This window comes from Geotrypetes seraphini, chromosome 19, assembly GCF_902459505.1.
Source record: "Geotrypetes seraphini chromosome 19, aGeoSer1.1, whole genome shotgun sequence".
NCBI classification, from domain to species: Eukaryota; Metazoa; Chordata; class Amphibia; order Gymnophiona; family Dermophiidae; genus Geotrypetes; species Geotrypetes seraphini.
Window position 1 is genome coordinate 11,077,694 of NC_047102.1, and position 26,534 is coordinate 11,104,227.

Genomic DNA, 26,534 nt, shown 5'->3' on the forward strand with positions numbered 1-26,534 from the left:
TCTAATTGGTGGAATGGGGAAAGGCAAAGAGAGCCAGGTCAGGGTGGAGGGTCTGCACTGCAGTTTCTTTGTTTTCCTTTGCTAGAGCTGGCAGGAAGCTGTGAGACTGCAGCCAGCAGATAAGGGAATGTTTTTTTCAGGGAGAAGGATGCAGATGATGGTACACGCTAATAGTCAAATGCTTTCTCCATTTGACCATCCATATTTGCAGTTCTTGCTGGAAACAGAGCTCTGTGTATCTGTTAACTTTTTTTTGGGGGGGGTCTCCCTTTCCCAATGTGGAGGAGTTTCACAGCGTTTAGGATTCAAGTTTTAATCTTGCCTCTCTCACCACTAATGCTGTGTCCCACCCAAGGCTTTTTATCCCTCTTTACTTTTATTATTGATAATAATTAGGACTTATAGGTTTAGGTGGTGAAAGCAGTTAGCTTAGCAGGGTTTAAAAAATATTTATATAATTTCCTCATGGTAAAGTCCATAAGGCATTATTAAGATGGACTTGGGAAAATCCACTGATTATTTGTAGGATAAGCAGCACAACATCTGTTTTACTTTTTTGGGATTCTGCCAGCTACTTGTGGGCTAGATTGTCTACTGTTGAAAACAGGATATTGGGCTTGATGGACCTTCAGTCTGTTCCAATATGGCAACTCTTATATGTTTATAAATTAGAAATATATCTATTTATTTATTCATTTAATATTCTGGACAATTTTCCCAGAGGAGCTCATAATGGCTTAAATGAATTTATTCAGGTACTTAAGCATTTTTCACTGTCTGTCCTGGTGGGCTCACAATCTATCTAATGTACTTGGGGCAATGGGGGGATTGCCCAAGGTCATGAGGAGCAGCATGGGTTTGAACCCACAACCTCAGGGTGCTGAGGCTGTATCTTTAACCACTGTGCCACTCTAGAAATCAAAATGTAGTAAAAGTGAGCCACGTATAGGACAATCCAGCCATTGTGACATCACTGATGAGGTTGGCTCTTATTGGTGGAATGAGGCATTATGATGTCACAATACCAGCTCTGGTTATCAGAGGCTGAAACTTTTCACTCTATTTATTTATTTATTCATTCAATTTTCTATACCATTCTCCCAGGGGAGCTCAGAATGGTTTACATGGAATTTATTCAAGTAATCAAGAATTTTTCCCTATTTGTCCCGGTGGGCTCACTATCTATCAGGAGAAAAGACTATTAGGCAGCACTGAGTCCCCTCTAGGTAACTTCACCTTACGTCTCTTGGGCTTCGCAGCTTCCACACTCTTGCACATAGGTATAGCGCTGTTCCAAGGTTATGGAAGGGATTTTCTCTCAGCAGATAAGCCCCCCCCCCCAAGGTTCCTCAGCGCTAGAGACCAAAGGAGAGGATAAGCCCAATGCTCTTGCCATGTGGCACAAGGGCGCTCTTCGGGCATCTACCCAGCACAAATCTGGTGTGAATTAGGGGTAAAAGAGCCTGAGGACTCCATCCCTGCCAGTTTTGAGGCAAAGCAAGGTGATTTGAAGGAATTAGAGAACTGTGAAAAAAAAAAATATTGGGAAATCCAAGATAGTCTCGACAACAGCATTTTGGCACCAAAACAAAGCTCAACAATGACTTTAAACTAAAGGTTAAAAAAACAAAACAAAACAGGATTTCAGAGGAGAGGAACCCTACAGTAGAGAGTGACGCGGGGACACAAATTCATCCCTGTCCCCTCCCCGTCCCCGCAGTCTTAATTTTCTTCCCATATCTCCCTGCTCAAAGCAAAAACATTATTTTGTGCAATTTTATGAGCCTAGGACCTAGCAAATAAACATTTTAAGCCTTTAGATAGATAAACACTCACAGGGAAGTTGAAAAGAATGCCATACTCTGCATGGCTAATTAAGGTTTTTGAGGGTGTTTATCAGTATTTTCAGGTATGGTTGGTGAATATCTTTTCTGGTTGAATCAAACACATTGTGACATCATCAACATGGAAAAGGCAAAACCAGAGTGCAGGATGTGATGTCGTTTAAAGGGGCAGATGGAATTCTACCAGAGAGGAAGCGGTGCTTTTGTCAGGAGAGAGTGACATATCTGACCACCTTGCATCTCTATCCAGGCCAGAGGAGCAAAAATGTGAGGTGACAGTGGGGGAGTGCTTGTAAGCATGTGACCAGTAGTAGGACACGTGCAATACAGACGCACAAGAGAGCAGGTAAATGACTGCTTCCAGCCTTCAAATTAAATGAAATCTTTGTTACACATCTTTCCGGGATTGTCCCTCTCCCTGTCCTATGAGTTTGGTACTCTTTAAACATCAGACTCTAGGAACTGCAGCCTCCTGTCACTTTGGTCTCAGGTGCTGTTGGCATACAAAGTCCAGATTCTTTCTCCTTAATGTGCCATCAAAGATGGAGCCCAGAATCCAAGTGCAGGATTTTTCCTGCTGGTGCCAGATGAGAGCTGTGGAACATTAGTGGCTTCTGCCTTTGTTACTAGAAACTGACACAGATTGATTCGGAGTCCCACCTCTAGGAAGTTCAACAAAGAAAGGAAATCATAGCATCTTGGGGCCTGGGGATCCCTTCTTCTACTGCAGGGGTAGACAATTCCGGTCCTCGAGAGCCACAGGCAGGTCAGGTTTTCAGGATATCCACCATAAATATGCATGAGATAGATTTACATCTCAAGGAGGCAGTGCATGCAAATCCATCTCATACATATTCATGGTGGAGATCCTGAAAACCTGACCTGGCTCCGGCTCTCGAGGACCGGAATTGCCTACCCCTGTCTGTATACTGCTAAATTCGGTGACCCATCAAAAGCGCGCAGGACTTTGGTGTGCTGACAATCCTGCGGCGACATTTGCACACAGGGCGTATGTGCGGTTTCGCTTCTGCTGCTTTCAAGCTTTTCCATTAGCGCTCTGAGGGTGTGTGTGGGGGGAACCCCCCATTACATTTAGAAGTCCTTGTGCTCCTGTTGGAGTGTGCCCCCCCCCCCCCCACACACATACACTGATAACTCCAGAACAGCGAAAATGGAAAGGAGAATGGGAGTTTTCAGTGTACTTGGGCGGTTCCCCCCCAAACGGGAACGCGAGGACTTGTAAATGTACTGGCGGGGTTCCCTCCCTCCCTCACAGCACTAACGGGAAGGCTTCAAAGTGGTGGAAGCAGCGGCGTACATATGTCCTGCGTGCAAATGTCGCCATGGGATTGTCGGCGCGCCAAAGCCCTGCTTGCTTTTGACAGTGTACCACTAGATTCACACGATATAGGGAAAACAAAAATACACTGCCAACTTCTAAAAAATTCAACAGTGACCATAAAGCAAAAGAAGTGGCTATATAAATTTTTCTATCACTCACGCGTACATTCACTAACGTGTTCACACAGTGCTCAGAGTTAGATTAGAGAATTGCGCGGGGACAGAAATCCCACCCATCCCTGCCTGTCCCCGCCAGGATCCTCTCTGTCCCCACCCATCCCCGCCAGGATCCTCTCTGTCCCCACCCGTCCCCGCCAGGATCCTCGCGGTTATCCGCGGGGACGGGAATGGTGATGAATTTTGTCACCGTGTCATTCTCTACCTCGCAGTCTCCTTTTCTAAAGGACGAACAATCCCAGCCTCTTAAGTCATTCCTCGTATTCCAAGTTCTCGTAAGTTTTGAGAATGTGGCCCCTAGTAGTTACGGCTGTTGCCTCAGGCCCCTGAGGCTGTGAGCTTGATCCCAGCCTCTCCCTGTGACTCTGGGCAAGTCACTTAACCCCCCCATCGCTCCAGGTACCAGAGTTACATTGTGAGACTGCCCAGACAGATAGGGAAAATACTGGAGTACCTGAGTCATGTTCAACGTATTTTAAACTGCTTTGGGTGAATCTCTTTATGAATAAGGCATTTAAAAAAAATAATAATTTATATTCTGCATATCCTACAATTCTTTGTGGATTACAAATTTTTCAGGTACTGAAGCATTTTACCCTAACTGTCCTGGTGGGCTCCCACTCTATCTAATGTACCTGCGGCAATGGGGGGGTTAAGTGACTTGCCCTGGGTCACAAGGAGCAGTGTGGGATTTGAACCCACAACCTCAGGGTGCTGAGGCTGTGGCTCTAACCACAGCGTCACACACTCCCGCAATAAATCTAGAATTTGTGCCAGAATTACTCCTGACACATAAAAAAAGCTAGGTAAACTACAAGCATACCAATACTGTTCCTCATGCTATGCCAGCGATGCCAGCATGCTATGCCAGCGATGCCAGTGATGCCAGCTAAGGCTGGCTTTTTTGAGTGCTGCAAGTGTCGGCCAACGGCTACAGCTCAGTCCCAACTCCCCGAAGGCTCCATAAGTTCGGCCCTTGCACTACATCCTTGATGAAGCGCTACACACGTTGGGACTTTGGCAGGTGGTCTGCCTTGCCCACCAGATCTCACTGTCTTATTCCAGGCACTGGAGCTCCAGCTGATTTCATTCTTTCTCTGTCTTCCCCCCAACCAAAAAAAAAGTTGCTGACCTGGTATTCCTGAGCTCCCCTCTATCATTTACTCTGAAGGGATTGTTACTCTCTCTATTTTGGGAGTTTTTCCATTTATATTTAGTTGCCAAGGAGGCCAGATTGCTTCTGGGGCTCCCCCAGTCTCCCTCTCTCTCTCTCTCGCTAGCCAGGCCTTGTAATCTGGGAGCAGTTCCCACTTCCCAGAGTGCTTTTCCCTGCCCATCTGCCCTGCATTATGCTGCAAGGCAACGCCGGGCCAGCATAAAGACGTGATCCATTCCAGAACCTGTGAAATTCCCCCAACCCCACAGTTTAGCAGCCAGCCCACGGTTGACATGTGCGTCCCTCCTTACCCGCGGACAAACTCAGGCCCACGCTCAAAAGCACTCAGGAGGTCGGCCTCACCGCTGCTAACATAGATGGTTTATTTTAATCAATGTCTGGCAGTTCTATTTATAATTTTAATTTATAACATTTTTATTGAAGAAATCAGTAAATATACAATATTATAATACAATAAAATAGTCATTAAATTAAAATTCATCATATTAATTTCCATCAAATATCTTTCATTTCTTCAAAATTTAATTCCAAAATACCCATTACATCTCTCAATACCCTCCCCCTAATTCCTACCCCCTTTCCCTTTTCCCTATTGACCTCTCCCCCACCCTATCCTCCCCCCAAATTTAGTTTATAACTTTTTTTTTGAAAGAATCATACTAAACCCCCCAAACCCAATGAAAGTTGACAAAAATAATGAATAATAAAAGTAAAGAACTGGAATTTTAGATAAACAATCATAGCTTCAATGTAAATCATTAAGAATTAAACTTCTTGCCTTAGTTGAAAGATTCTGAATATACGGATCCCAAATTTCCATAAACATACGACTTTTCCTAGCCGAACGCCTAACTTCCCAAGTCTCAAATAACAATAGACGATGAAATTGATTCCTCCAATGCCAAAAACTAGGAGCTTCTTTTCATAACCAAAATTGCATATTTATAATTTTAATTTGGAAAATGGCCGGCTATGTAAGTCCCCTACCCCCAAAAAAACCCCAAAACATCTAAAAGGGAATGGTTTGGGAAGGGGAAAAGCTGGGGGGGGGAGGGGAATAACCACAAAAATTCAAGGATGAAATTCTCAATGTTGTTGAGTTATTCTAGCGCAGGGTCCCATTGGTGCCCCCCCCCCCCAAATGCACGCAGGACATTGGCGCACTGCCCTATTGCCTTCCCTTTTGCACTCTGAGAGGGGGTTTGGGGGGAACCCCCCCAATAACCTCGTGTTCTCATTCAGGGGTGTGTGTGTGGGAACTCCCCCCCCACTACACTTAGAAATTGCGCTCTCCTCGCGTGAACTCGAAGCCTTCCCTTTTCCACTTTGAGGGGGTGTGGGGGGAAACCCCCCCCCCGCACTACAATCAGGGGGACGCCGACGCCACTCTCAATTACACCATTGCTATAATCTCCCCCCCCCCCCGAAAAATTTACTTACAATTTCACCCTGAAGGAAGGAAATAGAGTGGCGTGCCAGTGTCCTGCACGCAAATGTTGGGGCGGGATTGTCGGCGTGCCGATATCCTGCACACTATTGATGGCTTACCAGTTCCATTAGATGCAATGAGACCCTTTGTTACAATAACCTGAGTTAACAGTAGTCCACATTCAAAACTATACCCCCTCCCCCTCCCCTAAGTAGCAAAATTGAGTCGCCGACAGTATAACTTATCCAATAGGTGCTGGTACCAAAATACTTGGTGTAGGAGATAATTTCGGAAAGGTTTCTCCATGTCTGAGGCCTTTTTTTACAAGTGGAAATGGCTTAAAAAAATATTTGTGCAGTTCTTTACACATATTATAAGTATGTTCACGGTAACATTTAGACTTATACCATGCTAAGCGTAGGCGATATTGAAGATAGACCCCTTTTACAAAGCCGCGTTAGGCTTTTTTTTTTTTTAAATCACCGGCCGCAGCTGTATTAGCTCTCTAATGCTCATAGAATTCCTAACGCGGCTTCATAAAAGGGGGGAACACTTTATAATTTATAGTTCATTACTTATATTCTGCCTTTATAATTAAAACAATAACTTCCTTGGAGGAATATATGTACACATAGGGGGGGGGAGTTTTTCTGGAAATTTCACTAAATTATATGTTTATATTACATTACATTACAGATTTCTATTCCGTCATTACCTTTCGGTTCAAAGCGGATTACAAAAAGAGTTATGGAAGAAGGGTTACAACGTTAGATCAGAGAAGGTTTCCAAGAGAGAGAAAAGAAAAGTAGGATCTGGGGTTAGGGAGGGGATGGTAAGAGGGGGGGTTAAGCTTTATGAAGGGATTTCTTGAAGAGTATAGTTTTTATTTCCTTTCTGAACATCTTGTAGTCTGGGGTTGTTGTCAATAGGTTGGAGACTTGGTTGTCTATCTTCGCTGCCTGAGTGGCCAGTAGTCCGTTGTATAGTTTTTTCCGTTTTACTTCTTTGATTGGGGGGTAAGTGAATGGGGGGGGGGGTGTTTTTCTATGCCTGGTAGAGGTGGTTTGGATGAGGCGGTCGTTCAGGTAGGTTGGGCTGTCTCCATTTATAGTTTTAAATAGTATACAGTAGAATTTAAATTGTATTCTTTCCTGGATTGGAAGCCAATGAGAATTGATGATATATATTTATGATATAATTGATTATAATATTTTAAAGAAGGTGGGTGGGACGGGATATAATTTTTATGTTTTTAGAATTATATGAGAATTACAAGTGTTATTGTTGTTACTAATGATATATTCCTGTACGCTTGTTGTAAGTTTTCAAAATGAATAAAGAATTAAAAAAAACAAAAAACAACCAAACCAAAAACCAAATAATACCACATACATCACAGTAAAACATCACCGTTACATAGCATAAAATTTTTCTTGAGCGGATCATTAAATCCGATCTTCCTGCCAAATAAGTACCTCCGTGCGCACATTTCATCTGGCAAAATAGACGGCGTTTTTTAAAAAAGTCTCTTAAAGTGGCACAAATCCTTTGACTGTCGGAGATGCGCTGGAAGCTTTGTTCTGTTCCGTCGGTCCTGCACCTGAAAAGGCGCTTTTCCTTACTGTCCAAATGGAGTCGCTTCTGTGTCGGTTCGACCAATCCTGATTGTGCCGCGGAACGTAAAGATCTTGAGGGTACCTCAAGCAGTCCTGTAAATATTGTGGCGATTGTTTATGCAAGCTCAAGTGGACCATCAGTAACGGTTTATGATTCGCCCGATATTCCATAGTCGACCAATTCAGGGAAACAAAATGAACAGACACGTCAGAAAGGCAGTTCTATGACCCTTATTTATGCATGCATGATACACCTAAATATTTAGAATGCTAGCACATATAGTATACATGCTTACATACGTGTGTGAGTGGCAGCAGGGCACCTGAATGCTATTCCACTTGACTTACATACAGGAAATTCTAAAAATTAAGTGTGCATGAAACAGGGGCACCACCGGCCTTCTGATTTTGGCAGGACCCAGAGGTGGACTGAATTTGCACCACCTCCCTGTGTGTATACGTTATATGCGTTATAAAATGACTCCCTCTGTGTCAGGGGTCTCAAAGTCCCTCCTGGAGGGCCGCAATCCAGTCGGGTTTTCAGGATTTCCCCCATGGATATGCATTGAAAGCAGTGCGTGCACATAGGATCTCATGCAGATTCATTGGGGAAATCCTGAAAACCCGACTGGATTGTGGCCCTCAAGGAGGGACTTTGGAGACCCCTGCTCTATGTGAATCCCTCCTCCCTCATGGAAATGTTATGCATGCCCCTCCTATTAACATAGCATTGTGCCACAGCTTTTCACTGAGTTTAATGCATAGATCCCTCTATGTTCGTCCTACTCTACATAAGAACATAATAATAGCCATATTAGGCCAGGGGTAGGCAATTCGGGTCCTCGGGAGCCGGAGCCAGGTCAGGTTTTCAGGATATCTACCATGAATATGTACGAGATGGATTTGCATGCCCTGCCTCCTTGAGATGCAAATCTATCTCATGCATATTTATGGTGGAGATCCTGAAAACCTGACCTGGCTCCGGCTCTCGCGGACCGGAATTGCCTACCCCTGGGCCAGACCAATGGTCCGTATAGCCTAGTATCCTGTTTCCACGGTGACCAAACCAGGTCACAAGTATCTGGGAAAAATCCAGATAGTAGCAACATTTCATGCTACCGATCCAGGGCAAGCAGTGGCTTCCCCCCATGTCTTTCTCAATAACAGACTATGGACTTTTCCTCCAGGAACTTGTTCAAACCTTTTTTTTTAAACTAGCTACTGCCAAACCAAGTGGGTTAAAGGCAGTGCACAATATATTGTACTGGTAGAGGGGAGATAATATGTCCTATACATTGAAGCCACTGTCACATCCTTCAGGTTTACCTGGAGCTCCAGGACCGCGAGAGGAGTGGGCTGTGGAAATTTCCACCTGGGTGAAACAGCTGTTCATGATTTTAAAATGCCTCCAAATGTTTCTGAAAACCTCAGACATTATGTTCACCAAATGCATTTTCTCCCACGCCTTTGTGTATTTCAGGCTGTTAGCCCCCCACCGTGAAACAAGTTTAACCCTTCATGCTTCCTTAAGCTCTTGCCCAAGCCCCCTCACTTTCTCCCTCCTTCCCTAGCGCTTTGAATGCTGCCAGTCATAGGATCTGTGGGAAAGGGGTGGGCTGGCACCATTAGAATCGGCATCGGGCTCTGAAAGTTATCGGTTCTGTTGGAGTGGACTTGCCATCTTTAATTGTCGATTCGAGTTAGACGTGAAAAAAAAGTTTAAAAGACGTTTGGTCAACTTCTGCCCCCCCCCATGGGATCAGAAATGATGGGACTATAGTGTGATCTGAATGAAGTGAGACGTCCTGGACTGGTCCCTCTCCCCTCCGATTTCTTGTCTATATCAAGATTTAAAAAAATAAAATAAAAAAAGACCTAACCAGCATCTACTGAGCATCGAGAGGAGAAAGGGGGAGAAAACCAGGGATAGAGACAGTACAGAGGGAGGGAGAGAGACCTATGAGAACAGATACAGGAGGGAGAAGAGGGAGAGACACATGGAAGCAGGCACGGAGAGAGACACAGGCAGAGAGACGCACAGACGGAGCAGAGGGATAGACGCGTATGAATGCGGAAAAGAGACACGTGCAGATAAAGAGACACAAAGGAACAGAGACACAAAAGGGATGGAGAGACGGACAAATACGCCCGAGGAAAGCAAGGGGCTAGAGACAGCCAGGCGCACAGGGAGATTCATACATGGAAAGAGACACAGAAGGGGAGGTTGGGGGGGGGGGTGAAGGAGGAGGCGGAGCTGGGATTTGGTTTCCAGCTCTGGGCTCTATCAGTGGCTGCACAACTCCGGCAAACTCGGAGCTTCCTCCCTGCAAGCGCTGAAGCTCCGCAGCTGACACGGGGACCGGGAGAGAGAGACGCGGCCTGAGGAGAAGCCCGCCCCAGGGACCAGCCGGTGAGTGCAAGCCCCAGCTCTGCCTTATTATCCCCCATCACCACCAGCCCGTTCCATTTTATTTCTTTGATCTAGCATCCCAGGAATTTGCAAGCAATGAAAACCAAAACAGAACTCTTCTCACGAATACCAAACGCACCCATTGAGACAAAACCCCTGATATAAACGCCCCACTCCTTCTTCAGGGTATTCCCTCCGACCTCACTCCCTCTTGCCCTCTGCCGTAATCGCTATCCCAGCCTTTGCTCTGTGTCCTATACGGGAAGTCTCATGTTGTCCCTTTTTGTTGTCTTTACGGGAGCAATATCCATAGGGGTGCACTCTTCAGGAACTATTTGCAAAGGGGCCCAGAGTGTGTAACCATAGGGGGGGAAACAGCATTTAAAGAACTTGGGGAAATGTTGACAATTTGTATCTCTCAAAATAAAATGAAAATCCCTAATAAAGGTCTCCTGTTACTAAGCTGCGTTCGGGTTTTTAGCGCATGCGGCATTTTAGCGTGCGCGAAAGCCGCGCTACGCGGCTAAAACTAATGCCGTTAGCGTCTAGCGCACGGGGCCCTGTAGCGCACGCTATCCCGGACCTTAATGCCCTAACGCGGCTTAGTGAAAGGAGCCCCCAAAGTGTCTCTAGCCGCCGCCCGACCTGGGGGGGGGGGCCCTACCACTTCCCTCTAGTTCTGCAAAACCCAACGCTACCTTGAAGCCTTTTCTGAAACCGTTAAAAGCAAGGAGAGCGGAAATGCAAAGGGAGACGGAGACATGGCAGCAGGTAGAGAGAAAGGGAAAAAAAAAAAAAGATACAGAAGACTGGCAGGGAGAGAAAGGCGGTTGTGGGAAGGTCAAGTCAATGACAGATGTAGACCGGGGGGATACCAGGCCAGCCAACTCTTGGAGTGGAAAGAGATCTGGGCCATATGTCGGACTGGAAGGAAACTGGTCCTGGACAGGTCCTTTGGTGGGCTCTAGGAAAAGAAATGCATATGCCCAAGTGGCCCCCTACCACTGAGTGACCCTGTTTTTTTGAGCATGGTCCCACATCCTTTCACGGCCTGTCCCCCATTGTAATATATATGCATTTTTAACCTCTCCCAAATAGGGCCCTGCACAGAGCATGCTGCTGGTCTGAACTCCTGGAGGATAGTATCAAGGGATAGTGCTTTTTTGGGTAGTGGTGGCTCTAGTACCCTCTTCCTCCCTCTCTGCAGGCATATACCTTGTTTTCATTTATTTATTCAATTTTATATCCTGTTCTCCCAGGGGAATTCAGAAGGGTTTGCATGAATTTATTCAGATACTCAAGCATTTCTCCCTGTCTGTCCCGGTGGGCTCACAATCTATCTAGTGTACCTGGAGCAATGGGGGGGATTAAGTGACTTGCCCAGGGTCACAAGGAGCAGCGTGGATTTGAACCCAGAACCTCAGGGTGCTGAGGCTGCAGCTTAAACCACTGGGCCACACTCTCCCCCGTGCCTCAATCCTACCCTAGTCCCATGACACCACCGTACACGCTTCGCGATTCATCAAACTCTCTCGGCCTGCCAACTCATACTTGAATGATAACGAGGAAAAATTGCAGAGCACAGAACCCGCAAGACAAAGAAAATCCCCGGGTCCTGGTGTGTTCACTATTGGGCCTGTTTCGTGATAGATTTCTGGCTTGGTGACAACTGAGAACATTAGAATAAAGAACCGATCCAGACAAATAAGCTTACAGAAGATTAGAGCCAGGACGACAATGCAAAGCTGGTAAACACAAGAAAGAGTTGTTAGCATTTTGTTAGGAAAGTCAGGAAATGGAGCCTTCATTCCTAGAATAGATCGCTGAATAAGTATTGTTTGCAAGCACGTATGAAATAACCCCCCTCCCCATCCTTCACAAAAGAAAAACAGAACCAATGTAAACAAATCTAGAAGGGGGAAATGGTTCTAAAATACTTTGTCTCCAGGCCTCAGAGCCTGAGGAAAGGCTTTTTCTCACTTGAAATGGTCTCAGAGGGATGGTCTCAGAGGGAAATAGATTGGTTTGGCTAAGCCCTAGTTTTTGCATGTTTAGAGAACCAGGCCTGCATCTTGCACCTTTCCGCTGTCCGCTTGGGAAGGAAGAATGCGAAAAGATAACTGGGAGGAATCCATTGAAAGCCAGGCGCATTTTCCAGCAGGGGGCTGATGAGAGATTTAAGACGACTCCCAGCTTCCTGGTTACTTGGAAGGGTTGGCGTGTTTAACTAACTGTGTGTTTTCTCCAAAGCATATTGCTTCCCTGTGGGATAGAAACACGGAGTGGGTTTTTGTTCCAATGTATTCGTCAGAGGCTTCTAATTTTGTATTTTATCCCAAATGTTAACTGTTCTTCAGGTTTATGTGTTGGGGGAAGGGGCCACCAAGGTTTTTGGAATAACATACATAACATAACTTAACTTTATTCTTCTATACCGCCATGGTCAGACACCGGAGAGAGCTGGACAATCGGCGAATTACAATATACAAATTATAAAATTATAAAAGTACAACATATTACACCAGCTGACTTTGGTAAGAGCAACCCCAAACGGATGTCCACGTGGTCCTGCTTCTCCACAGATATATGGGTAGTTTAATTTAATTTATTCAAATTACATGCAGTACTTGCAAAAAAATTAACACGGGAGCACTTTTAGGATGCACGACGTGCTCCCATGTCAACTCGGTGTTATCCAATTAGCACATGGCAATCATAACACGCTAGCTGGATATCGCAGGAATGACCCCCTCACAAAACATTTTTCGAAAATCAATAATATGCAAATTAGTTACCTCCAAACACTTTACTATGTTTCTGCAGTAGCCTGTTGGTGTAGGCCAGGGGTAGGCAATTCCGGTCCTCGAGAGCCGCAGCCAGGTCAGGTTTTCAGGATCGCCACCATAAATATGCATGAGATCGATTTGCATCTCAAGGAGGCAGTGCCTGCAGATCCATCTCGTACATATTCATGGTGGAGATCCTGAAAACCTGACCTGGCTCCGACTCTCGAGGACAGGAATTGCCTGGTGTAGGCTAAGCCCACATCTAATGTCTGCCTCTAAATGGGGGGGGGGTCCTTTTATTAAGGTGCGCCAGTGGTTCCCAAACCTGTCCTGGAGGACCCCCAGGCCAGTCGGGTTTTCAAGATAGCCCTAATGAATATGCATGGAGCAGATCTGCATTCCTGGCATCTCCATTATATGCAAATCTCTGTCATGCATATTCATTAGGGCTATCTTGAAAACCCGACTGGCCTGGGGGTCCTCCAGGACAGGTTTGGAGCTGCTGCCTCCGCACCCTGAGGTTGTGAGTTCGACTCCTACTGCAGCTGCTTGTGACTCTGGGCAAGTCCCTTAAGGGCAAATTCTATACGAAGCGCCGAAAAGTTAGGCGCCTAACTTAGGCACTGTTCAGCGCGATTCAAGTAAAATTGGGTGCTGTTTAGTGAATCACGCTGAGCGGCACCTATGTGGGAGGCGCCCGTTAAATAGGCCAGCTCTAGGCCCACTTAAAAGTTAGGCACCTAGCTGAGCGCTTAAGAGCAGTGATTCTGTAAGAAGGCGCCTGACACATAGCCACACCCACGCCTAACATGCATGGCGCCTATTTTTTTGAAGGCCGCCTACATTTTTAGAGGCGCCTTGTTACAGAATCGCATTTTCCTTGATAGGCGTCTAGGTTTGAAAAGCTTAATTGGGCTTGTTCTTCAATTTAGATAGGCGTCTCCGAAATAGGTGCCTAACTTTAGCCGCTGGTTACAGAATGTGGGCCTTAATCCTTCCATTGCTCCAGGTACCACAGTTAGACTGAGTCTGCCAGTACAGATAGGGAAAATACATAAAAGTGCCTGATTACTATTCAGTGTATTATCAACCACTTGGATGAATCTCCTCATGACTACAAAACCTTCAAGAAAGATATTAAAACCATACTCTTCAAAAAATACATAAAACCCATCTAGCACGACCAGTCCCTACCCAATTCCCCTCCAACCCTCTCTATACCCTTAATACACTCTAATGTGCTTCTAACTACCCAACAAAGTCTAAAATGCTTCTAATTTACCCAACACTTATCACCTTAATATCTCGACTTCTCTTTGGTAATTCTTATTACCCAACACTTATCACTTAAGATCTCGACCTCTCTTTGGTAATTCTTATTACCCAACATTTATCACTTTAAGATCTCGACAACTCTTTGGTAATTCTTATTACCCAACACTTATCACCTTAAGATCTCGACAACTCTTTGGTAATTCTTATTACACAACACTTATCACTTAAGATCTCGACCTCTCTTTGGTAATTCTTATTACCCAACATTTATCACCTTAAGATCTCGACAACTCTTTGGTAATTCTTATTACCCAACACTTATCACTTAAGATCTCGACCTCTCTTTGGTAATTCTTATTACCCAACATTTATCACCTTAAGATCTCGACAACTCTTTGGTAATTCTTATTACCCAACATTTATCACCTTAAGATCTCGACAACTCTTTGGTAATTCTTATTACCCAACACTTATCACCTTAATATCTCGACTTCTCTTTGGTAATTCTTATTACCCAACACTTATCACCTTAAGATCTCGACAACTCTTTGGTAATTCTTATTACCCAACACTTATCACTTAAGATCTCGACCTCTCTTTGGTAATTCTTATTACCCAACATTTATCACCTTAAGATCTCGACAACTCTTTGGTAATTCTTATTACCCAACACTTATCACTTAAGATCTCGACCTCTCTTTGGTAATTCTTATTACCCAACATTTATCACCTTAAGATCTCGACAACTCTTTGGTAATTCTTATTACCCAACATTTATCACCTTAAGATCTCGACAACTCTTTGGTAATTCTTATTACCCAACACTTATCACCTTAAGATCTCGACCTCTCTTTGGTAATTCTTATTACCCAACATTTATCACCTTAAGATCTCGACAACTCTTTGATACTTCTTAAGTAAATATTATGACGTCGCTTATGCTATTCCCGCAAACTTTTAATGTAATTCTTGATAACTTTGATGTAATACGTCTTGAACCACCATCGGAAAAATATGGGGAAAAAAAATTTGCTGGACTAAGTGTATAGCCCTTGATGGAGACTGCCCCAACTTCGTCGGCTGGGCTGAGAATTATGTTACAGTCTATATCCCACCAAATCCTTGCAAGTGGAGTGCTAGGCAGGTTACGTACAGTCTGAAACACTGCTTTGGCAAGCTACAGTAGCCTTTTTCATACAAATACATAACAGTACATAAGAACCTAAGAATAACCTTACTGGGTCAGACCAATGGTCCGTCATGCAGAATCTCAAAGAATAGAAAGATTCCGGAACCCCAAATAATAGCAACATTCCATGCTACCGATCCAGGGCAAGCAGTGGCTTCTCCCTTGTCTTTCTCAATAACAGACTATGGACTTTTCCTCCAGGAAATTGTTCAAACAGTAGACAGATTTCTGCTCTAACGGAGACATCAGAGAGTCCTAGGCGGATTACAGACAGTTTGAAACACTACATAGAGGGTCTGAAAAAACTACAGAGGGTTGTATGAAGTACATACAAATACTTAATAGAAATCAGGTTGCTGAACTGGCAGAGACATTTGGTATAATGCAGGGGTCGGCAAACCTGTGAATCGCAAGCCACATGTGGCTCTTCTGCCATGTGGCTGCAGCTCTCCAGACCCTCGACTCTTTCATTTCCCTCTCATGCGCACAATTCCTCACCTCCCCAGGCCTATTGAGGTACCTGGTGGTCTAGCGGGGGGTCTTCATGGCAGGAGTGTAGCCCTCTTGCTCCTGCCTCCTCGCGGCTGCCTTCTAAAATGGCTGTTGTGACCTCTTGCGGCTGCCCGTGGCATTTCCCGTAGCAATGCGAGCTGCCATGAGAGGTTGCAGTCACCTCTCTCTTTACCTGGCTAGTACACTTCTCCCTTCGTATTCACGGACAGAACATAGCCATGAATACCGTAAAACCGCAAATAACTTTTTGCATGTTATTCACGGTTTTTCGGTAAAATAGACTTGAAAAAGATAATAAACCGTGAATAACCCGACCTGCAGTTTGCTCCGTACAACGCCGGGAGTAGCAATTTCCTCAGTGAACCACCGGGAGCAGCGATTTCCAATGTGAAACACTGGGTTCAGTGACGAAAATTAGTGAGCAGAGTCAGCAGCCGAAAAATCGCGAATCTGCAGATATGGAGGGAGAAGTGTAAGTGGTTACTCAGATTTTTAGAGGCTGTAATAATAATAATACTTTGTTTTCTTGTATACCGCCCTACCAGCAGTTCTAGGCGGTTCACAACAGAGAGAAAAAAACATTTCAATTAAAAAATACAATCTCATATACATTATCATAATGAACAGATTAATACAACATAGTTAAAATGCAGTTTCAAACACGCTGCTGTAATACCTCAATTAAATACAACTTAATTAAAAAGTGATGTGGTCTACATGTCATTGTGGAAGGCCTCACTTCCCTGCTGCACCCTCCCCCCCCCCTCCCACAGGTGACTGTGTTGTTCAGTTGCAAATCTCTCCCCAGAGATGCAGTCACAATCACACTCTGGCTGTCTAGAGCAGTACTCGTATATCACCAGTAGGGGTAGCACTTCTGTGCTTTTTGCTTTTGGAGTTCAGGTTGCCTTTAACTATAAAGAATTTGTAGAACATATTTTGTTTGTGCAAAACAATCAAGTGAGACTTAAATATTTGGTGATCAGATTGCTGTAATAAAACCATGTTTAGGATCCTTCTGCTGATGTTGCTACTGTGATACACCTGTTTCACGTTACTTTGGTGTGATAAATGGTGAACACAATGCCTCTACGTGCACTTTTGGGTAGCACAAATCTGCCTTTTAAAGCTATGGTGTCAGTGGATTGCTCAGATTCTCTACTTAGGTTTTGTTCTTAGGTCTTCTTGCTGTTTTTTTTGTCTTAGAGGAGAAAACCATTAGTAGGCAGAAGAATAGGGGGAAGGGGCCCTGTGGCTGTGGGCACGGCCCAAAATGGCACCAGCAACTAGAGACGGAGCTGGAGACTGGTTTGTTTGGACCCTCCAAATGAAATTAGGATCAGCTGCCCCTAGTAAATAGCGCCCCCCCCCCTACTTTAGGAGGGGGGTGCTGAAAAGTTCTCAGCCCAACCAACCCACTTCCTCAATTCTGAGCGCTATTTTGCCACGGCAGCTGAAAGGAGCGCCATCTTATTTCATTAAGTGCCAACTTGCAGAAACAAATCAGACTGCAAAGAGCGAGAGGACATGTACGGAATTAGAATATCTAATAAATAAGAAGGGTACCAAAATCAAGAATAATCCAAATCATAGTTACCTGATGCTATTCTTATGTTCTTATATTCTTTGTGAGTGTGTGGCTTAAATATGTATTCACCTGACTCCAGTCCTCATGCCTTATACCAGGGTTTCATACAAGACCCCATCATCATCCCTCCTCTCCCCCCCCCCCTCTATAATTAGACCTGCATGGGCTCGATGAAGAATGTAAATGTTAGCTGTAATGCTATGAGAGAGGTAGGAGCAGCGGAAGCATTGCAGAAAGGCAGGCCACTGGGGCACAGTGGTTAGAGCTACAGCCTCAGCGCCCTGAGGTTCTGGGCTCAAATCTCACGCTGCTCCTTGTCACCCTGGACAAGTCACTTAATCCCCCCCCCCCCCCCGTTGCCCCAGGTACATTAGATAAGAGCGTGAGCCCACCAGGACAGACGGGGAAAAATGCTTGGGTACCTGAATAAATTCATGTAAACCGTTCTGAGCTCCTTGGGAGAACAGTATAGAAAATGGAATAAATAGTGTGAAACGTTTCTGTCTCTGATAACCAGAGCTGGTATGGTGATGTCATAATGCCTCATGCCGCCAAAGAATAAGAGCCAACCTCATCAGTGATGTCACAATGGCTTGACTGTCCTCTAGTTGGCTCGCTTTTACCACACTTTGATTTCTAGAGTAACACAGTGGTTAGAGCTACAGCCTCAGCACCCTGAGGTTCTGGGCTCAAATCTCACGCTGCTCCTTGTCACCCTGGACAAGTCACTTAATCCCCCCCCCGTTGCCCCAGGTACATTAGATAAGAGCGTGAGCCCACCGGGAAAGATAGGGGAAAATGCTTGAGTACCTGAATGTACACCACTAAAATAAATAAATAACGTGGCCGTGGCCACAGATGATGTGATAAGCACTGCCCTGCAGCTCCCATGCTGCACCTTTTAGCATTGTGTGCTCAGCTGAGACTCTCCCATGGCACGGCGCACGTTGCTTATCCCCCGAGAACACGTGGCGGTCCTTGTGATTACTCCAGTCCAACTTTGTTCCGTGACTCATGTTTGCAGACGAGCTGCTGAACAGACCGTGCCGCTCGCCTATCTGGCTGGGGCGTTCAGCAGGGATTACAGCACGTGAGACTCACTGAAGGGAAAGAAAGCGCTGCGCCTTGACGCCTGTCTTGTGACTGAGCGCCGAACATGTTTCACGTTGCGCCGTAACCTTGCGTTCTCCGTTCTCGTGCTCTGAAGTTCTTTCGCTTTTTCGGTCACTGCCTTCCTGTCCTCTCAACGTATGTCTTCTTCCTGTTTCTTAGCTGTTTCTATCTCCGATTTTCTTCCTCTCCTCTTCTGTCTCTTTCTCCACGCACACTTTCACTAATTGCTTTTCTGTCTTTTCTTCTGGTTCTTTTCTTCTCTTACCTCTTTCTGTTTTGCTTCCTCTCCTTCTTGCCCCCCCCCCCCCCATCTCATTATAGGACATGAAATCTCCAGAGCCTGGGTTGAGTACAACAGATTGTGACACTGTACTTAACTTCCCCATTCCTAGTCACTGTTTTCATAGCTGGAATGCCTCCATAATTAAAATATTATGATTTTCCTTATGGTGGTGCTTTTATTATGGTATCCGGCTCAGCCCAGCATGATGGGGGGACAGGGGGGGGAGGGAGGGAGAAAGCTCACCCCGATGCATGTGTCGAAGAAGAGAGATAAATCAGCTTGGGCAAGGGGATGGCGGGGAAGTATGACCAGCCCTCCAAACACCATACTGAGAAGACCATTTCTGCTGATTATAAGTGGTGTTCAGAGCCCAGAGTTCCAGGACATGTACAAAAAAGGAAAGACAGAGGAAGATGTCATGTGCTTCCCCAGGTCTGTTATTTCCGGGCTGTTCTCAGCTTAGTCTAGAGAAGAGGTTACTGCAAGGCACAGTGCAGAATTTGTTGTATTGCAGGGCATCGCTGCTGGATATTTGAACTGGATTTCTGGAATTTTATTACTCATCTTTCTGAGCCCAGCTTCCAGGCAAGTTACTCATCAGGTACTGTCTAAGAAAGGAGTTGCATACTACGAAGGGGGGCTGAAAAGTTCTCAGCCCAACCAACCCACTTCCTAAATTCTGAGCGTTATTTTGCCACTGGAGCTGAAACGAGTGCTATCTTATTTCATAAAGTGCCAATTTGCAGAAACAAAATTCCATGTTTTCACATTGTGTCAGATCATTGATTGAACCATGTCCACGTCATTCTCTTTTTGGTTGGGCTGAGAACTTTTCTGCACCCCCTCGTAGTGTGATGAGTTTCAGTGTCTGGCAACCAGAGCTGAGATTGTGATGTCATAATGCCTCATTCCACCAATAAGAGCCAACCTCATCAGTGATGTCACAATGGCTTGATTGTCCTATTCTTGGCTCACTTTTATTACATAGGAGGAGATGCTAAAAAGTTCTCCGCTCAACCAACCAACTTCTCAAATATTTTTCCACTGTAGCTGACAAAAAGTGTTATCTTATTTCCTTAAGTGTCAATTTGCATAAACAAAATTCTATGTTTTGACATTGTTTCAGATCATTGATTGAACCATATCCACATCATTCTTGGTAAGACTGTGTGGGTCTGCTCCGATCCGACTTTTTGGCCAATTCAAATAATACAAAACACTGCGGTTAAACTCATACACAATGGGAAAAAATACGATCATGTCACCCCCTTATTGATTAACTCCCATTGGCTCCCAATTAGCCATCGTATTACTTTCAAAATATTACTTCTAACATACAAAACCTTAACTTTTAAAGAACCTCTATTTATCAACCGAATGCTTATCCCCCACAACACTTCCCGGTCTCTTCGATCGACAGCTCAATATCTCCTAACTGTTCCTTCTTTAAAAATTATTGGCACTAGAACAGTGTTTTTCAACCTTTTTTGGGCAAAGGCACACTTGTTTCATGAAAAAAATCACGAGGCACACCACCATTAGAAAATGTTAAAAAATTTAACTCTCTGCCTATATTGACTATATATAAAGTAATTCTCTTGAATAGGAATCAAATAAACACAAAGAAAGTATTTTATAATTACTTTATTACGAAATAAAAATTATAAAATACTTTATTCAGTGCGAAACCTGGGCCTGTTTGGCTGAACACAAAGCTGATATTCTGGCTGGAATCGAAGAAAGACACACACGTAGCTCTTCGTCAACAGCTCTCAGTCTCTCTCTGTATTTGGATTTTATAGCATACAAAAATAGACAAATATACCCTCCATCCTTTTTATTAAACCACAATAGCAGTTTTTAGCGCAGGGAGCTGCGCTGAATGCCCAGCACTGCTCTTGACGCTCATAGGCTCCCTGCGCTAAAAACCACTATTGCGGTTTAGTAAAAGGGGACCATATTGTAAAATATAGACAGCAGATATAAATTCAGAACTGTGCATAGTAAGTGAAGGGAAGTTTTCATCTCTGGGAATTTACCCAGTTAACTATCAAGTTATTTGGGCAAATTCCTTTGAAAACTGTGGTAATACTGCCTCCACTTTGCTAAATTTAAAATAAAATCATTTTTCCTACCTTGTCTGGTGATTTCTGGTTGCACTTTCTTCTTCTGACTGTGCATCCAATCTTTCTTCCCTTCTATCAGCCTGTATGCTTTCTCTCCTCCACACCTCATTCCCTCCCCCAACTTTTTCTTCCTCTCTCCCTGACCTTTCTTTCTTTTTTTCTGTTTCTCTTCTTTCCTTCTGTTTCCCTGCCTGCCCCCTTTCTTTCTTTCTCCCTGCCGTTCCCCAAGCCACTGCCACTGCCGCTGCCATCGGGGAACAGGACCCACCAATGGATAACAGGCCCCAAAGCCGACGCCGACGCATGCTCTCCCTGACGTCAATTCTGCAATTGGAGAGGAAGTTCCGCCCAGCCAGGCAGCGATTGGCTGGCCCGAACTTCCTCTCCGACTGTAGAATTGACGTCGGGGAGAAGAAGACTTATCGGCGAGCTACTGGCGCCCCTGCCTCGGGCCCCCTGTCAGCTCCGGGCCCGGCGGCCCTGCGGCACACCAGGCAACATCTCGCGGCACACTAGTGTGCCGCGGAACAGCGGTTGAAAAACACTGCACTAGAAGACATGATATGTTCTCAGTAATGGCCCCCCCCAATTATGGAACGCTCTTCCCCAATATATCAGAGAAGAAAAAGACCTCAGTCAATTCAAAAAACTACTAAAAAGTTATCTTTTTAAAGATGCATTAAATCTCTAGCTTTTTCCTATTAGACGCAGACATTAGGGCTCAGTTTTAATACCCCATCCTATTGTTTCATTCCTTGTTTTGTCTCTTTTCTTAAGCAGTGATGATGTAACTTTACCCTTCTATCCTTCTCGTTTCGTGCATGTCTTAATAATGTTAGTTTTAAGTCATTTTGATTACTTATATAAACCTGTTTTATGAAGTTGTAAATCGCTTAGTAACTGGAATAAGCGATTCATCAAATATAAATAAAAACTTGAAACTTGAAACTAGCTATTGACGCTACTATTCTGTAAAGGAAAGCAGGTATCTATTTTCCTTTATAGAATAGTAATATAACAGGTCAAATATATATCTATAATTAGGCATGAGCGCTTGCACCAATCATAGAGCAGTAGCGTAGCTTCAGGTGGGGCTGGGTGGGCACAGGCTCACCCATTCTTGCTTCAGACCCAGCCAGTGTAAGTAGCTCATGAAGCCCACAAAACTCCTCAGTGGCTGCGCTTCTGCATCCCCACTAGTGAATAAACAGGAAGTGACATCATCTTAGGTAGGGTTTCCCTGGACATGTCCTTTTTTGACAGAAGTCCAGGGGGCTGTTTAATTTTATAACTTTGTCCGGGGAAACCGGACATCTAGTACCCTCTAAGTAGCTCGCGCATCTATCTGGAGTCCTCCTTCCCCTCCCTTCCCCCCACACCTCTCCGGAGTCGTCCCTCAGCCCCCCTCACAGGATCCAGTGCTTGCTCATCTGGCATTGCAGTAACTCTTCAGGCCATTGGCAGCATGACTGAAGTAAACATGCTGCCATTGGCATCCTGGAAACTCCTCCTGTGCTACTGCTTCCTGTCCCTACATAGGCGGATCCTGGAGTGGGGGGGGGGGGGAGATAGCATAGGGAGGGTAAGAGAGATGCTGGACCTTGGGGATGGGGAGCAAAGGGAAAGAAAGATACCAGACCTCCAGGGAAGGGAATGGAAGGGGCAGACAGAGATGCCAGACCACTGGAGGGGGAAAAGGAAGGAGAGAGAGATGTCAGACCAAGGAATGGAAGGAGGAGGGCGGGATTTCAGAATAAGGCAGGGGGATGGGAAGTGAAAGACAAAGAGATGCCAGACCACAAAGGGGGGAGGAGGGAAAGGAAGGAGGGAAGAGAGATGCTAGACTGTGGGAAGGAGAGGATAAAGATCCTAGACCCTAGGAGGGGGAAAGGGGGAAGACAGAAGTAAGAAAGAAGAAAAGAGAGAGAGGTGATGGTACACAGGGATGGAGGGGAAGGGGAGAGAGAGGAAGTAGATGGTGCACAGGGATGGGAGTGTTGGCAAAGGGAAGAGAGATGGAAGAAATACTGTTTATGGATAGATGGGAATAGGGAAGAAGAAAGGAGATGGCACTCATGGATGGTGGGGAAGGGCAGTGAGAGGAATGAGATAGTGCGCATGGATAGATGGGAAGGGAAGACATGTAAAAGTTGATAGATCTGAGGAGCAAGCAGAAAAAAGGAAGAAAGTTGAATATTAAAAGTTAATACCAAAGATGGATGTAGGGTAGAAATTGAAAGAGAGAAAACAGCAAATGGATAAAAAGGCCTTGGAAACAGAGTTAAGAGCACAGACTGAAGGAAGTTCAACTAGAGACGGAAAGATGAGTAGAAAAATAAAATCATCAGATAACAAAGGGAGGAAAAGTGATTTTATTTTCAGTTTAGTGATTGAAATGTGTCAGTTTTCAGAATTTAAATCTGTTGTCTATATTTTGCCCTGTTCAGGAAGAAATGCATTTGTTTCTATTTCTCTGGCGTTGTACTGCATGCAGAGCCTTGCATCTTAGGGTTTCGTTTGTGCATATTAGGACTTTTAATTTGTGGTTTATCTGTGTTCTGCACATGTGATCAAGGCCAGGTGTTCTGGCAGGAATGAACGTCATGAAGCGTTGTTGGTGTCATGGCCCAAAGTAGGAAGATATTTGTCGGCAGTTTGTCCGGGTTTTGGAAGGCCCCCAAGCTCAGGGACGCGTCCGGAGGGTCTCTGCGCTTGTGCCGATGTTGATGTCATGACATCACGTGTATGCATGCATGAGTGTGATGTCATCGCATCAACATGCACACTCGCGCGGAGGCCCTCTAGATGCAGGCTGGAGCTCGTGGAAGGAGACACAAGATTTGTGTGGGGGGCAGGATTGGAGGCAGAATAGGATGGGGGCGGGGCCAGATGTCCTCTTTATGAGGAGAGGGGATTCAGAGAGAGACAGGCAGATGCCAGGCCAAGAGCCCCTTTGCATGAGGAAGGTGCTTTTCAGCCGGGCCAGTTAACCAGGATGAATTACTCTTTACTTAGGGTTGCCAGATTTTCCTTTTGGAAAAGGAGGACGAGTCCAGGGAAATCTGTCGTGATTAGATCTGAATATTTTCATCCCCCCGAATTCAGTTTATATATTATTGGCATTGGAAGTGTCTGCTATGTCGCTGTATTCTTTAGGTGTGCAAGTTAGACAACAGAAGGGGAAAGCTTAACCCTTCTATTGGAAGGAAAAGCTACAGGATTGCAACACCTCCTTCTCCTTATGCTCCAGAACGCAGCGGGAAAATAAGCTAAGAACTATCGTCTCAGGAGGTAGCCAGATGGTGCGCAAGAAATTTCAATATTCAAACCAGGAAGAGAATGGCCTTTCTCACACTTGGACAAATCACAAAGTGTGCCTAGCTTTAAAGGTGTACCCTGCTGTTGCCCGAATGCCGTTCTCTTCCATTTCATCTCCAGCAGCGAGCGGACCGATGCCAACTCTCTTTGAGCTTAAAATATTCTCTTGTTGTCTCGCTCAGCGTTTGCTGTCCTCATGGCCATAATCTGGCAGGACGTGTTTCTGTGGTAATTGCTTTCCCCTGGAAGCACGAGGGTTTGCAGAAAGCGTCTGCAGATCATAACATCGAGTCACATAAATGCAAGGGCCTAAGTCCTTATTTTCTTTGGCAGCGTCTGAATTTTTGCTGTTTTGGGATCGGCATGACCCAGAGAGTGCTCGGTTGTTTCTCGGCCCACAGATCTCTCATGGCCTGTTCCCTCCCCATCCCCTTGACGTCTGCTGTTTATTGCAAGTGATTCTTACAACCCGTTTGCAACATGAGGTTGAGGAGGTGGTGGTCTGGAGTTTACGGCTGGTTAAAATGGTCGTATAAAAACCAATATGGGCATACAGTTTCCTAAATAAAAGGTGGGACAATTATTCCACGTTCCCCTGGATATGGACAGGCCACCCAAAATTGTGCACGTAAATTTGGGTAGAGATCCCAGATCCATGCGCAAACTAGTTAATCAGCCGTTAATAATCAATAATTAGTGTGGACTGCTACTCACTTAGAGTTACACGTTGATCTTTCTACGACATGCATCTAAATTTTGTTGTGTGCAACTCAAAGGGGTGTGGCCACGAGAGGGATATGGGCGGGTTAGGTGTAGGGTTACCATTTCTTGGGCCGTAAAAATCTGGACACATGGCCCCGCCCTGTTCTGCCCTGACCCTGCCCAGTTCTGCCTTTGGCTCCGCCCTGTTCTTCCCCAGCCCCTCCCAGTTCCACCTCCAGCCCTGCTCCCCTCAAACCTCCTCTCTTCTTCCCCAACGAGCTGCGTCTGGAGGGCCTGGAGCATGGGCAGATGTGTGTGACATTATCCTCGCACGCTCAGATGCGGCTAGAGCTTTAAACATTGATGGTGGATCTGTGCTGTAAATGCTCAAGGGGGCACACTTGCCTGCGCTGGTGGTATGGCTCCCCCTACTAAGAGTGAATGAAAAGCTACGAACGCCAACAGCCAGATACTGCCTCGTTATGGCTGTTTGGCGTGTTGAAGCTTGCCCATATTGAAGCTTTTTCATCCATCAGCTGGAATGAACCTGAATTTAGACAGATCAGAGTGTCATAAGGATGGTCGGTTGCACCGCTAAGACTGAGCGCAAAGGGCTGCAATGGAGACGTTAACCGTGAGGACCAATGATACCAGAAAAAAAAAACTATTGTAAGCATTCAATGGTAGTCGCTCGGGGGCTGATGTAATAAGCCATTCATCAGAACTTTGCAACTGAAGTTCAGCACTTAGGAGGCCTTTTTCCAACAGTGGCCAACCCAGGTCCCAAGTACCTGGCAGAAACCCAAAGAGTAGCAACATTCCAGAGCTGAGATTGTGATGTCATAATGCCTCATTCCACCAATGCCTGAGAGCCAACCTCATCAGTGATGTCACAATGGCTTCATTGTCCGACACTTGGCTCATATAAGAACATAAGAATTGCTGTACTGGGACAGACCAAAGGTCCATCAAGCCCAGTATCCTGCTTCCAACAGTGGCCAACCCAGGTCCCAAGTACCTGGCAGAAACCCAAAGAGTAGCAACATTCCAGAGCTGAGATTGTGATGTCATAATGCCTCATTCCACCAATGCCTGAGAGCCAACCTCATCAGTGATGTCACAATGGCTTCATTGTCCGACACTTGGCTCACATAAGAACACAAGAATTGCTGTACTGGGACAGACCAAAGGTCCATCAAGCCTAGTATCCACGGTTAGTCTAAGCGGTTTGAGCACTATTCTATAGCATTCAGGGTCCAGTGTATAGAACTGCCCTATGAATGCTATCCAGTCTATGTAGGTTTGTATCCTCCAGTCTCTCAGTTATGTTGGTTTTCCACCTGGATCTGCATGATTTGATGGGAAAGCAGCTGGTGGATCAAAGAAGACGATGACTGTTGATGTCTGCAAGAGCCCTCCCATTCTAGGAGCTGCGTGCCTCACAGAGGGGCATGCCCAGGGCACTGCTATACTGCAGGTCTCCTGAGGTTTGCTGTTGGCTTGCTGATTGCTCCTTCATCCATAGTAGCAGCCATGCTTAGAAAGATACTGCACATACCAGCAAGTACACTTCTCCCGCCGTATTCGCTGTGATAGGAGATTAACAGAACCGCAAATACAGAAAAACCGTGAATAACTTTTTCATAT

General features: G+C 45.3%; 1 protein-coding gene across 2 annotated transcripts in view; it reads left to right on the plus strand.

Moving 5' to 3' along the window:
* The first annotated feature begins 9,859 nt into the window (after positions 1–9,859).
* TSPAN18 (tetraspanin 18) overlaps positions 9,860–26,534 on the plus strand; it is a 106,644-nt gene continuing 89,969 nt past the window's right edge. For both annotated transcript variants that reach the window (XM_033928517.1, XM_033928516.1), the window contains exon 1: positions 9,860–9,994. The gene's annotated coding sequence lies outside the window, so the exon portion shown is untranslated. The remainder of the gene's footprint in view (positions 9,995–26,534) is intronic.